The 14,542-nt window shown below is 37.3% G+C and overlaps 1 protein-coding gene across 5 annotated transcripts in view; it reads left to right on the top strand.

Moving 5' to 3' along the window:
* CTTNBP2NL (CTTNBP2 N-terminal like) overlaps positions 1-14,542 on the top strand; it is a 64,152-nt gene that overhangs the window by 32,806 nt on the left and 16,804 nt on the right. The window contains exon 1 of one of the 5 annotated variants that reach the window (XM_024119615.3): positions 6,017-6,157. The exons of the other annotated variants lie outside the window; for them this stretch is intronic. The gene's annotated coding sequence lies outside the window, so the exon portion shown is untranslated. Of the gene's footprint in view, positions 1-6,016; positions 6,158-14,542 lie in introns of those variants that run through there. 5 annotated transcript variants of the gene reach the window in all.

The raw sequence follows: 14,542 nt of genomic DNA, 5'->3' as shown, positions 1-14,542 counted from the left end.
TAGACAGCATAGATACAGGTCTTGTTTTTGTATCCATTCAGCCAGTCTGTGTCTTTTGGTGGGAGCATTTAATCCATTTACATTTAAGGTAATTATCGATATGTATGTTCCTATTCCCATTTTCTTATTTGTTTTGGGTTGTTATTGTAGGCCTTTTCCTTCTCTTCTGTTTCCTGCCTAGAGAAGTTCCTTTAGCATTTGTTGTAAAGCTGGTTTGGTGGTGCTGAATTCTCTTAGCTTTTGCTTGTCTGTAAAGGTTTTAATTTCTCCGTCGAATCTACATGAGATCCTTGTGGGTAGAGTAGTCTTGGTTATAGGTTTTTCCCTTTCATCCCTTTAAATATGTCCTGCCACTCTCTTCTGGCTTGCAGAGTTTCTGCTGAAAGATCAGCTGTTATCCTTATGGGGATTCCCTTGTAAGTTATTTGGTGCTTTTAATATTTTTTCTTTGTATTTAATTTTTGGTAGTTTGATTAATATATGTTTTGGCGTATTTCTCCTTGGATTTATCCTGTATGGGACTCTCCGTGCTTCCTGGACTTGATTGACTATTTCCTTTCCTATATTAGGGAAGTTTTCAACTATAATCTCTTCAAATATTTTCTCAGTCCCTTTGTTTTTCTCTTCTCCTTCTGGGACCCCTATAATTCGAATGCTGGTGCGTTTAATTTTGTTCCAGAGGTCTCTGAGACTGTCCTCAATTCTTATCATTCTTTTTTTTTATTCTGCTCTGCAGTAGTTATTTCCACTATTTTATCTTCCATGTCACTTATTCGTTCTTCTGCCTCAGTTATTCTGCTATTGATTCCTTCTAGAGAATTTTTAATTTCATTTACTGTGTTGTTCATCATTGATGGTTTGCTCTTTAGTTCTTCTAGGTCCTTGTTGAATGTTTTATGTATTTTCTCCATTCTATTTCCTGGATTTTGGGTCATCTTTACTATCATTACTCTGAATTCTTTTTCAGGTACACTGCCTCTTTCCTCTTCATTTTTTTGGTCTGGTGGGTTTTTACCTTGCTCCTTCAACTGCTGTGTGTTTCTCTGTCTTCTCATTTTGCTTAACTTACTGTGTTCGGGGTCTCCTTTTCACAGGCTGCAGGTTTGTAGTTCCCATTGTTTTTGGTGTCTGCCGCCAGTGGGTAAGGTTGGTTCAGTGGGTTGTGTAGGCTTCCTGGTGGAGGGGACTAGTGCCTGTGTTCTGGTGGATGAGGCTGGATCTTGTCTTTCTGGTGTGCAGGACCGCATCCAGTGGTGTGTTTTGGGGTGTCTGTGACCTTATTATGATTGTAGGCAGCCTTCTGCTAATGGGTGGTGTTGTATTCCTGTCTTGCTAGTTGTTTGGCATAGGGTGTCCAGCACTGGAGCTTGCTTGTTGTTGAGTGGAGATGGGTCTTAGCGTTGAGATGGAGATCTCTGGGAGAGCTTTCGCCGTTTGATACTACATGGAGCCAGGAGGTCTCTGGTGGATCAATGTCCTGAACTCAGCTCTCCCACCTCAGAGGCACAGGCCTGACACCTGGCCGGAGCACCAAGACTTTGTCAGCCACACAGTAATTATTCTTTCCAGTGGTGGACCAACAGTGGGGCAGGGAGAGTGGTTTGTCCAAGCTAAAATCCAGCTGGAGGAGGTCATGGAGAGGACATAACGGCTGGTTGAACTGAGAGGCAGACCCAGGCAATTCCGCGACTCGACTGTAGGGTTAGCGTAGGCACCTTCCCCACATCCTCCAAACATTTTATTAAATACATTTCACCATTTTGCCACAATCCAGGACACACAAACACACCCACATACATATATTAACTAAAACAAAAATTTCACTAAAATGTACACTGTATGTTTTATTATACCCTGTATAATATTTACACTATACCATGCTATACTACACTATTTTCTTTTGTACTTTATTTTTCTGTAAATGCTGACTGTGACCCCAAGTAACCTAGTTTCATGATCCACATCTAGAAATTTTTGCTATAGATGTACTTAGACCTATACAATAAAGTGTAAGTGTAAGGATATTTATTGCAGCATTGTCATAGCAGCAAAATGCTGAAAACAACTTACGTGTTAGGGTTCTGGTCAGTAAATTATGGTATATTGTACAGTAGAATACTATGCAACCCTTAAAGAGAAGATCTTTATGAGAGCTAGATCTTTATGTATAACATTCTCCAGCATATAGTAAGGTAAAAAATAAGGTACAGAACAGTGTGCACAGTAAAAGAAAAAAGAAACAGTATTAAGTTGTAACTGGTGAAGCCAGAAATACATCTCACAAAGCCTCTTCCTTCCTTCCCCTTGACGTGGTTCCCTTGAGAATGGTAGGAGCTCCCAAAATGGTCTGCCCTGGGAAGGGAATGAAATTAGTGAAAGGAAAGTACCAGGTTTGGTGGTAGGGTACTCTGGCACAAAAAGAGCCAAAAGAAGCAGGAAAGGCTGGTCATATGTATGGGATGTTTATAAGTTGGGTATCTGTAAAAAGGAAGACTACATTCTTAAGTAATTAAGTATCTTTGTTGCATTCAGAAAAACATTGGGCCTCATATAACAATGAACTCAGTAATTGTCTGATCAGCTATTTGCTATTCTCTAAAATAATAGTAAATGAAAAAATAAGACATAGCTTTTTATCACGTCATCATTTACATTACAAATTGTGGCATTTAGGGGGTTTAAGAGTAAAGGTGCCAGAAAAATAAGCACATTTATCATTTAACTGGCATCTTCCTGTGGGCTGTTTTTCTTAGGTCTTTGAGGAAAGAAAGGGGGAATTCAGATTGTAAAATGCTACCTATTTAGAGAATATACAGTTCTCTAGCAGTTGGGGAAAGCTTCAGTAAAGAGTACAGCAGTGGGGAATTTCATTGCATTTTTCAGCCTGAAACTAAAACAAATAAAAAAGGGAAACAGCTTATTCCTGTTATTTTGACTTCCTCTTATTGTGTCTTCCTTGCATGTGTTAGCCTTGTGATTTGGGATTAATCAGAGGTTATTTCTAGTTGCCCCCATAAAGAGAAAAGAAACAAAGACAAAGAGGTTGCTTCTAAAGTTTAAGCCTGTGGTCCATCGTTTAGTATTTCAGTTCAGCTAGTTGTCAGAGTAACTTGAAAGAATAGGAGGAAACCATCTTGTGTGTTCACTGAAAATCTTTATGGAAGAGGAGCATTTATAGAATCAAGCTGAGAATTTTATCATATAGGAAATTATTTCCTTAGAAAAGCGCAGCAGTAAATCTATTCCACCAAACTATTCTTGTATCTGCACAAGGATGCTCATTGCAGTAGTGTTTAATACAGTATTTGAAAACTATAAACAGCCTAAAATATCCATCAGTAAAGTATATGTGTGTAACTGGTACATCCTTATTATGGAATATTATGTAATTGCTTTTTTTAAAAAAGAGGAAAAAAAGCTATGTACTTACTGACTTAGAAAGTTCTCTAAGACACAATAAGTGAAAACAAGTTGCAAAACAGTTTTACAGAAAATAATATCTCTATAATTACACACATACACACACACACACACACACACACACACACATCCCTACATATACATCTGTGCTTGGAAAAGGTCTGGAAGGATGCCCATCATACTAAGAACCTTTGGAAAAGAAAGAGAGATTGGGTTATGTTTAGGAAGGACTTCAGCTTTATCTATGGAATTAAAATTTTATGAGAAAATAGTCATTCACTAATGATGAAATTAAAATAAAAATTATATTTGTAAGAAGTATAGTGTGAACAATGGGATGGCAAGGAGTTAAGAACAACATTTACTTTTTATCGATCTTCTAGATAGTTTATACTTCTCACAGAAGTCTGTGTTAATTCGAATATATAGTTAAGGGAGTTAGAGACAAGTATAGCATGCCTAGGGAAAGCATGAGCTTGCTACCTCTATATCACTGATTTTCTCCCCAAAAAAGCAGACTAAATTTCTGACTAATTTTCAAATTCTGCCTTTGTGCAGGATACCTAAAAGTTATTCTTCCAGAGTAGATTCTTTCACAGGTCATGGACTCAAATTAAGTAAAGCTGACAACATACGTATGAGAAGCCACATGATTAAAATTTTAGGAAATTTTATTATCATAGCAAGAGACCTACAGCCCTTCAAAGTATTTTTCTTGTCTTCAGTTTCATGTATGTAGTTCATAACATTTCATCATTTAACAACAACAAGGGGCAGTGGTTAAGAATCCGCCTGCCCATGCAGGGGACTGGGGTTTGAGCCCTGGTCCGGGAAGATCCCACATGCTGCGGAGCAACTAAGTCCATGCACCACAACTACTGAGCCTACGCTGTAGAGCTTGCGAGCCAAAACTGCTGAGCCCATGCGCCACAACTACTGAAGCCCACGTGCCTAGAGCCCATGTTCCACAACAAGAGAAGCCACTGCAATGAGAAGCCCGCGCACCACAACGAAGAGTAGCCCCCGCTTGACGCAACTAGAGAAAGCCCACACGCAGCAACAAAGATCCAATGCAGCCAAAAATAAATAAATTTATTTAAAAAAACAACAAGAACAACAAAAACTATTTTCTGCCTCAAAAATCAACTTCACCCAATGAGTGCTAAGACATGCATAAGTTCCAAAAAAGTTTTTTAATTTAATTCAATACCTAACATGTTCTCTGTTCAACCAAAGACTGAATTCATTGGTAGAAATGAGTAAGAGATAGTGTTATTATTTAATTCAGAAGTCTCTTCTTACTGATTTGAAACTTCATGTATAGAACTTCTCATATAAGCATACCTAATAAATTTTTGTACAGTTGAATCATACTTAACGTGATTTCTCTTTTTCTTTGTACTAGATTAGTTATAATTTGTCTATTGTGCTGATACGCTTCACAGATTATATATTTTCATCTCTCTTTTCTTTATATTTCATATTTCTTTTTTTCAGTAAATATAAGCTTCATGAGGGGCAGGTACTTTGTTTATCTTGCTGCATTGCATCCCAGATATCTAGAACCTGGTAAGTTCTTGAGAAATATTTGTCATCCGAGAGCATAAGTTAAGGCCCTTTAAGTTTAACTTGAATGTATTCAAGCCTCAAAAAATAGGTTGCCATTATACCATGAGAAAACCATAATTCAAAAAGAGACATGTACCACAACGTTCACTGCAGCACTGTTTACAATAGCCAGGACATGGAAGCAGCCTAAGTGTCCATCGCAAGATGAATGGATAAAGAACATGTGGCACATATTTACAATGGAATATTACTCAGCCATAAAAAGAAATGAAATTGAGTTATTTGTAGTGAGGTGGATGGACCTAGAGTCTGTCATACAGAGTGAAGTCAGAAAGAGAAAAACAAATACCGTATGCTAACACATATATATGGAATCTAAAGAAAAAAAAAGGTTCTGAAGAACCTAGGGGAAGGACAGGAATAAAGACACAGACGTAGAGAATGGACTTGAGGACACGGGGAGGGGGAAGGGCAAGCTAGAACGAAGTAAGAGAGAAGCATTGACATATATACACTACCAATGTAAAATAGATAGCTAGTGGGAAGCAGGTGCATCACATGGGGAGATCAGCTTGGTGCCTGTGATCACCTAGAGGGGTGGGATAGGGAGGGTGGGAGGAAGATGCAAGAGGGTGGGGATATGGGGATATATGTGTACGTATAGCTGATATGCAGCCAAAAATAAATAAATTTATTTAAAAAAACAACAAGAACAACAAAAACTATTTTCTGCCTCAAAAATCAACTTCACCCAATGAGTGCTAAGACATGCATAAGTTCCAAAAAAGTTTTTTAATTTAATTCAATACCTAACATGTTCTCTGTTCAACCAAAGACTGAATTCATTGGTAGAAATGAGTAAGAGATAGTGTTATTATTTAATTCAGAAGTCTCTTCTTACTGATTTGAAACTTCATGTATAGAACTTCTCATATAAGCATACCTAATAAATTTTTGTACAGTTGAATCATACTTAACGTGATTTCTCTTTTTCTTTGTACTAGATTAGTTATAATTTGTCTATTGTGCTGATACGCTTCACAGATTATATATTTTCATCTCTCTTTTCTTTATATTTCATATTTCTTTTTTTCAGTAAATATAAGCTTCATGAGGGGCAGGTACTTTGTTTATCTTGCTGCATTGCATCCCAGATATCTAGAACCTGGTAAGTTCTTGAGAAATATTTGTCATCCGAGAGCATAAGTTAAGGCCCTTTAAGTTTAACTTGAATGTATTCAAGCCTCAAAAAATAGGTTGCCATTATACCATGAGAAAACCATAATTCAAAAAGAGACATGTACCACAACGTTCACTGCAGCACTGTTTACAATAGCCAGGACATGGAAGCAGCCTAAGTGTCCATCGCAAGATGAATGGATAAAGAACATGTGGCACATATTTACAATGGAATATTACTCAGCCATAAAAAGAAATGAAATTGAGTTATTTGTAGTGAGGTGGATGGACCTAGAGTCTGTCATACAGAGTGAAGTCAGAAAGAGAAAAACAAATACCGTATGCTAACACATATATATGGAATCTAAAGAAAAAAAAAGGTTCTGAAGAACCTAGGGGAAGGACAGGAATAAAGACACAGACGTAGAGAATGGACTTGAGGACACGGGGAGGGGGAAGGGCAAGCTAGGACGAAGTGAGAGAGTAGTGTTGACATATATACACTACCAAATGTAAAATAGATAGTGGGAAGCAGCTGCATAGCACAAGGTGATGAGCTCGGTGCTTTGTGACCACCTAGAGGGGTGGGATAAGGAGGGTGGGAGGGAGGCACAAGAGGGAGGGGATATGGAGATATATGTATACATATAGCTAATTCAGTTTGTTATACAGCAGAAACTAACACAACATTGTAAAGCAATTATACTCCAATAAAGATGTTTAAAAAAAATAAATGTAAGAACAAAGGCCAAAAAAAATAGGTTGCCATTTATTAATTCATATTTTTGAGAAGAGAGACTTACCTATAGTAATATAGTTTGCCAACTAAAACTTGTCACTTGCCATCTGGTTCTACAAGAATGAAGTCACTAGCCACTGCATTTGCTGACCTTCAGCACACCCTGAAAGGAGTGCAGGGCAGAGCTCAGGAATGAGGCACTCTGTGCCCTGGAAGAAACTGGCAGAACAGGCCTTCAGGTAGATATTTTCAGGAGAAAATTTTACAAGCCCAATTTCTTGCATTTTCTCATATCTAGAAAAGCACTGAAATCAGTAATGGAGACATCTGCTCCTCTGTGACTAGAAGCAACCTTCTGCCAAAATGTGTGCTTGATTGCACGTATTCCCCTTCACCAAAATATATATATGACCTTCCCACTTATCTCTTCGGAGCATTTCTTCAGAGCTATCTGAGAGGCTGTCTCCCAGGCTGTAGTCCTCAGTTTGCCCCAAATAAAATTTAACTCGCAACTCTCACATTGTGCATTTTTTTTCGGTTGATAAGTTTCATAATTTTACTATTGCTGATAATTCCCACTCAGTGACATTATTTATCTCACCCTTGTACTAAGAAAGAACAATTTATTCTTCAGACAGGAAATTATTGCTTTGTGTTTGTTTCCATATTTTTAGTAATGGATCACAAATAATTAGGATATGCACCTTTTTTCACTATGTATCTGTATTCAACTAAAAAACAAAAAAATCAACTGACATTTTACCTCAGTGTCCTTTCCTATCAGATTGAAATCTGCATTCCCTAAGAGGTTAGTAAGGAGAGTTTTGAGAGCATCAGAGAAAATAGTTAGTACTTTTTTTTTTAGTACTTTTTAAGAGTACCGTGTTGCTTATCTTTCTTCATCTATCTAGATATATTTACAAAAAATATTGTTCCCCACACTTTTCAGCTAAGGACCCCTGTGGGCATCTGTCTACATTACACGTCCTTTCTCTATCTTTCAGAATATATTTCTTTATCCCCTGTTTCTCCAGTGTTTTTGTTTTTGGCTTTCACAAAATCTTCATTATCCCCCATTTCTCTGCTTTCCAAATTGATAGCTCTGGGTTCTTTTCTCTTTAAAATCTTCCTTTCAGTTTCTTGTCCTTCCCTTCCTCACAGTATCCTTCATCAGTGGGACGAATGACTATCATCTACACAGCAGACCTAGAAATCATTAAAGGAAAAGAGCGCTAAAACAAAGTCTTAGAGGTTTAGAATAGAGCCAGTTTTCCTGTTCCTTATGGGATTAAAATGAGGAAAGGGTCTAGGTTATCCCATTCTTGTCTTTGGTGACATTTAAAGTTTCCTAATGGTATCACCCCTTTTTAAAATAAAAAGGGGGTTTCCCTGGTGGCACAGTGGTTGCGAGTCCGCCTGCCAATGCAGGGGACATGGGTTCGTGCCCCGGTCCGGGAAGATCCCACATGCCGCGGAGCGGATAGGCCCATGAGCCATGGCCGCTGAGCCTGTGCGTCCGGAGCCTGTGCTCCGCAACCAGAGAGGCCACAGCAGTGAGAGGCCCGCGTACCACAAAAAAAAATAAATAAAATAAATAAATAAATAAAATAAAGCAAAAAGGAAGGGCTCGTATATCTCCAAACAAAGATCTCCTGTTCTTCTGATCCAGGCATATTCTAATCCCCTTCAGTGGACTTTTATCATGAAGATGAAGGCATTTTTGGGTTGGAATTACTTGGAATTAATAGTAGCAGTGATCAACTTTCACATGCACAGTTTCAGCATATATTCAGTGCTTTACCGTAGTGATGAACATTACCAGTTCACATTTTAAATTATCATTAAACACCCTACAATGCACTTACAGCCCACCTTTCACTTTTCAGTCTTGGCTTTTTTACCCCTCTCCCCATTCTGTTCTCTAAAGAAAAGGGATCCTTCCCTGACTGGAGTCCCAAGCCACCTGTATGACTGCTGGTTGAATAGCTAGCTACCTCCCTCTACATAAGGCTGCAGTGACAGTAGAAATTGCCATCTTCCCATCCTCTGACTTGTGACATGGAGCTTGTTAGGATTTATAATTAGCATTGTCCTTGCTTCCGTCTGCCTGCCCTGATGTCTTGTTCTCACTGCGTTGTGGTTCTCAAACCATACTGGTCCCCTTTTTTCATTCTTCCCTGTCTCTACACTCCCCTTGACCCTCTTCTCCCCCACAAGCTTCTTATTCCTGTTTACTTGGTACACTTAATTGTGAACACTTTTACTTCTCAGCCAAGTAAGAACCCTTTTCCCAAGGCCTTACATTTAAGCAGCTTGTTTCTTGCCGTGCTTCCTTGTAGTATCAGTCTGTGTTTGTAATTTAAGAATCTTGCTTCAAACAAATTTTTAGAGTTAAGACCTATATCCCACAATTATACAGCTTCAAATCCTCCCTCCTCAGAATCCCCTAACTAGAGGAAGAAGACACCCTTTCTCATCTTATTTAGTAAGCTCTTTTTTACTATTTTAACACTGAACTTAGTTTCTACACTGTCTGTTAATACATAGTGAGTAAAAGAGCCAGAGCACATCTCTAATAAAGATGATTTTCAAGTTCATAGTCACTTAAAGTATCACATAGTTACAGTCTGCGGTCTGGGTCTCCTTCTGTAACACTTTAGAGACAGTTTTTGGATTGTGCCCCCTCAACCTCATGGTGTTTCCTGTGATTCATTAAATTGCTAATAGTCCCATTTATCTGCCAGAACCCACCCACTTCCAGGGTTGGCCTTTTCCTTCCTATTCCTTATGAGTGTAAGGGCTGAGTCTTAGAAAGTTCTGATCAAACAAATTGTACTTGGTGTTCCTCTAAACATTAATGGTATTGTTTAGAATACATTTAAATACACAGAAGCAGCTTGGTTTTTTTCTGCTCTTAGGCCTTAAACTTGTCTGGCAAATTTTAAGCTCCTTGAGAGCAGCAATTTAGTCAAATCTATATCCCCCTAACATTACCCCACATCACTTAGCATATATAGTACCCAGCAAACATTAAGTATTCAATATAAGCATTCAAAGCATGTGCCCCTGTGAATCAGCCATACATCCAGAAAATCTTCTCAGGCTTCTCCAGTGCTATTTTTGATTGTCTAACCCTGGTAACACAGACTTTTTTTTTTTTTTTTTTTTTAACATTTTGTATATTTGATGTTAGGCCAAACTTCTCCTGGTCTGTAGGCTTTTATAACATTCATTAGTTTAAAATACTAATCCTGATTCCTTATTACTTCTATTAGAATTCACATGTTTATTATAGCTTAAACTATTTTAAATTATAGATTCAGGAGTCATACTTCTTAGGTTCTTCATTCTTTCTACTGTTTTTCAAACATTTTTGGCAGGGACACATAGTAAAAAATAGACTTTGCGTTGTGACCCCAGGGACACACCAACATGTGCACATACACACACAGATATACACACACCTATATTCTTATCCCAGAAGAAAAGTTTCTTGAAATAGTACTCACAGCATTCAGTGCTCTACAGTGTTTTCAATTCTGTTCTATTTCATTTTTAAGCTACTGATCAAGACCTACTAAATTGAAAGTCATTGCTATGAAGTCCTGGGGAATATCTGTTTATGTGTATTACTCATTCAGTTAACATATTCAGTACTTACTATATACCATTTACTGTTCTTCTCCACTTCTTAACTGGCTTTGTGACCTTGGGAAAGTCACATGTTAATGTTCAGTTTCTTCTGTAAAATGGAGATACAGTGCTGTCTACCTGCAGAGGAATGCTGCTAGGATGAGATGAGCTATGTAAAGCACTGAGCACACTGCTCAGTAAGTAATGAGCACTCCAGTGTGAACACCTTCCTTGTTGCTTCCCCTTGTTGTTATTACTATTAAAATTACTTTGATTTGAACTTCCCATGTTTCTGAAAGACAATATATAAAGCATATGTTACATATAACTCAATTTTCCTTTAACTCTCACTATATATATTTATGTTTTTAAACTAGAGATATATTTTAGATATAGTGAAATGCACAGATCTTAAGTGTTCACGTCAATAAGTTTTGACAAATGCCACTCCATTTGACCTACACTCCTATCAAGACATAAACATTCTCATCACACCAAAAAGTTATCTTATGCCCCTCCCTGGTCATTTGTACCCCCCTATATCCAGATGTAACCACTGTTCTGATTTTCTTCACCATAGATTAGTTTTGCCCATTAGAACAGAGTCACAGAGAATGTATTCTTTTATGTTTGGCACTTTTTTGTTCGATATAATGATTTTCAGGTTCATCAGTGTCATTGTATATATCAGTAATTTGTCCCTTTTTATTGCTGAATAGTATTCCGTTTCATGAATGCATCACATTTTACTTATCTGTTCTTCTAGTGATTGATATTTGATTGTTTCCAGTATGGAGCCATTATGAATAAAGCTACTCTGGATAATTGTGTAAAAGTCTTTGTGGATATATGTTTTCATTTCTTTTAGACAAATACTTAGAAGTGGAATAGCAGGTAGGCATTTTCTAACTTTATGAGAAACTTCCAGATTAATTTCCAAAATAGTTCTACCATTTATACTCCCACCAGCAATGTAAGCATTCTAGTTACTCCATATCCTTTATAACATTTGATGTTGTCAGTCTTAAATTTTAGCCTTTTTAATGGCTGTATAGTACTATCTTATTGTTTTAATTTACATCTCCCTGATCACTAATGAGTTATCACTTTTTCATGTACTTTTTGGCCATTCAAATATATTTTTAGGTTAGTGATTCATCCTTCTTTTTGTGTATGGTATGAAGTAGGTGTCGACTCTCATTTTTTTAACATCTTTACTTTAGCTATATGTATACATATGTCCCCATGTCCCCTCCCTCTTGTATCTCCCTCCCACCCTCCCTATCCCACCCCTCTAGGTGGTCACAAAGCACCTAGCTGATCTCACTGTTCTATGCGGCTGCTTCCCGGTAGCTATCTGTTTTACATTTGGTAGTGTATATATGTCAGTGCCGCTCTCTCACTTCATCTCAGCTTACCCTTCCCCCTATCTGTGTCCTCAGGTCCATTGTCTACATCTGCATCTTTATTCCTGTCCTGCCCCTAGGTCCTTCAGAACGCTTTTTTTTTTTTAGATTCCATATATATGTGTTAGCATATGGTATTTGTTTTTCTCTTTCTGACTTACTTCACTCTGTATGACAGACTCTAGGTCCATCCACCTCATTACAAATAACTCAGTTTCATTTCTCTTTATGGCTGAGTAATATTCCATTGTATATTGTATATATGTGCCACATCTTCTCCATCCATCCATCATCTCCATCCATTCATCTTTCGATGGACACTTAGGTTGCTTCCATGTCCTGGCTATTGTAAATAGAGCTGCAGTGAACATTGTGGTACAAGTGTGGATTGGATTGGATTCTTTGTTTTTTTGATATTGAGCTGCAAGAGCTGCTTGTAAATTTTGGAGATTAATCCTTTGTCATTTGCTTCGTTTGCAAATATTTTCTCCCATTCTGAGGGTTGTCTTTTCATCTTGTTTATGGTTTCCTTTGCTGTGCAAAAGCTTTTAAGTTTCATTAGGTCCCATTTGTTTATTTTTGTTTTTATTTCCATTTCTCTAGGAGATGGGTCAAAAAGGATCTTGCTGTGATTTATGTCATAGAGTGTTCTGCCTATGTTTTCCTCTAAGAGTTTGATAGTGTCTGGCCTTACATGTAGGTCTTTAACCCATTGTGAATTTATTTTTGTGTATGGTGTTAGGGAGTCTTCTAATTTCATTCTTTTACATGTAGCTGCCCAGTTTTCCCAGTGTGTGGTGTTAGGGAGTGTTCTAATTTCATTCTTTTACATGTAGCTGTCCAGTTTTCCCAGCACAACTTATTGAAGAGGCTGTCTTTTCTCCACTGTATATTCTTGCCTCCTTTATCAAAGATAAGGTGACCAAAAAAAAAAAAAGGAAAAAAAGAAGGTGACCATATGTGCGTGGGTTTATCTCTGGGCTTTCTATCCTGTTCCATTGATCTGTATTTCTGTTTTTGTGCCAATACCATAGTGTCTTGATTACTGTAGCTTTGTAGTATAGTCTGAAAAGTCAAGGAGCCAGATTCCTCCAGCTCCGTTTTTCTTTCTGAAGATTGCTTTGGCTATTCGGAGTCTTCTGTGTTTCCATACAAACTGTGAAATTTTTTGTTCTAGTTCTGTGAAAAATCCCTTTGGTGGTTTGATGGGGATTGCACTGAATCTGTAGATTGCTTTGGGTAGCATAGTCATTTTCACAATGTTGATTCTTCCAATCCAAGAACATGGTATATCTCTCCATCTGTTTGTATCATCTTTAATTTCTTTCATCAGTGTCTTACAGTTTTCTGCATGTAGGTCTTTTGTCTCCTACAAACCTAGGTAAGTTTATTCCTAGGTATTTTATTCTTTTTGTTGCAATGGTAAATGGGAGTATTTCCTTAATTTCTCTTTCAGATTTTTCATGATTAGTGTATAGGAATGCAAGAGATACTTGTGCATTAATCTTGTATCGTGCTACTTTATCAAATTCATTGATTAGCTCTCGTAGTTTTCTAGTAGCATCTTTAGGATTCTCTATGTATAGTATCATGTCATCTGCAAACAGTGACAGTTTTACTTCTTTTCCAATTTGGATTCCTTTTATTTCTTTTTAATCTCTGATTGCTGTGGCTAAGACTTCCAAAACTATGTTGAATAATAGTGGTGAGAGTGGGAACCTTGTCTTGTTCCTGATCTTAGTGGAAATGGCTTCAGTTTCTCACCATTGAGAATGATGTTGGCTGTGGGTTTGTCATATATGGTCATTATTATGTTGAGGTAAGTTCCCTCTATGCCTACTTTCTGGAGTGTTTTTTTTATCATAAATGACGAATTTTCTTGAAAGCTTTTTCTGCACCTATTGAGATGATCATATGGTTTTTATCCTTCAGTTTGTTAATACGGTGTATCACATTGATTGATATGGGTATACTGAAGAATCCTTGCATTCCTGGGATAAAAAAGAACCAGCTTTTAGTTTTATTGATCTTTGCTGTCGTTTCATTCATTTCTTTTTCATTTATTTCTGATCTGATCTTTATGATTTCTTTCCTTCTGCTAACTTTGGGGGTTTTTTTTCTTCTTTCTCTAATTGTTTTAAGTGTAAGGTTAGGTTGTTGATTTGAGGTGTTTCTTGTTTCTTGAGGTAGGATTGTATTGCTGTAAACTTCTGTCTTAGAACTGCTTTTGCTGTATCCCATAGGTTTTGGGTAGTCGTGTTTTCATTGTCATTTGTTTCTACGTATTTTTTTGTTTCCTCTTTGATTTCTTCAGTGATGTCTTGGCTATTTAGTAGCGTATTGTTTAGCCTCCATGAGTTTGTATTTTTTACAGATTTTTTCCTGTAATTGATATCTAGTCTCATAACATAGTGGTCGGAAAAGATACTTGATAAGATTTCAATTTTCTTAAATTTACCAAGGCTTGATTTGTGACCCAAGATATGATCTATCCTGGAGAATGTTTCATGAGTACTTGAGAAGAAAGTGTATTCTGTTGTTTTTGGATGGAATGTCCTATAAATATCAATTAAGTCCATCTTGTTTAATGTATCAT

The sequence above is a fragment of the Physeter macrocephalus genome, chromosome 4 (genome assembly GCF_002837175.3).
Source record: "Physeter macrocephalus isolate SW-GA chromosome 4, ASM283717v5, whole genome shotgun sequence".
Lineage (NCBI taxonomy): Eukaryota > Metazoa > Chordata > Mammalia > Artiodactyla > Physeteridae > Physeter > Physeter macrocephalus.
This window is presented reverse-complemented; position numbering and strand designations above follow the sequence as displayed.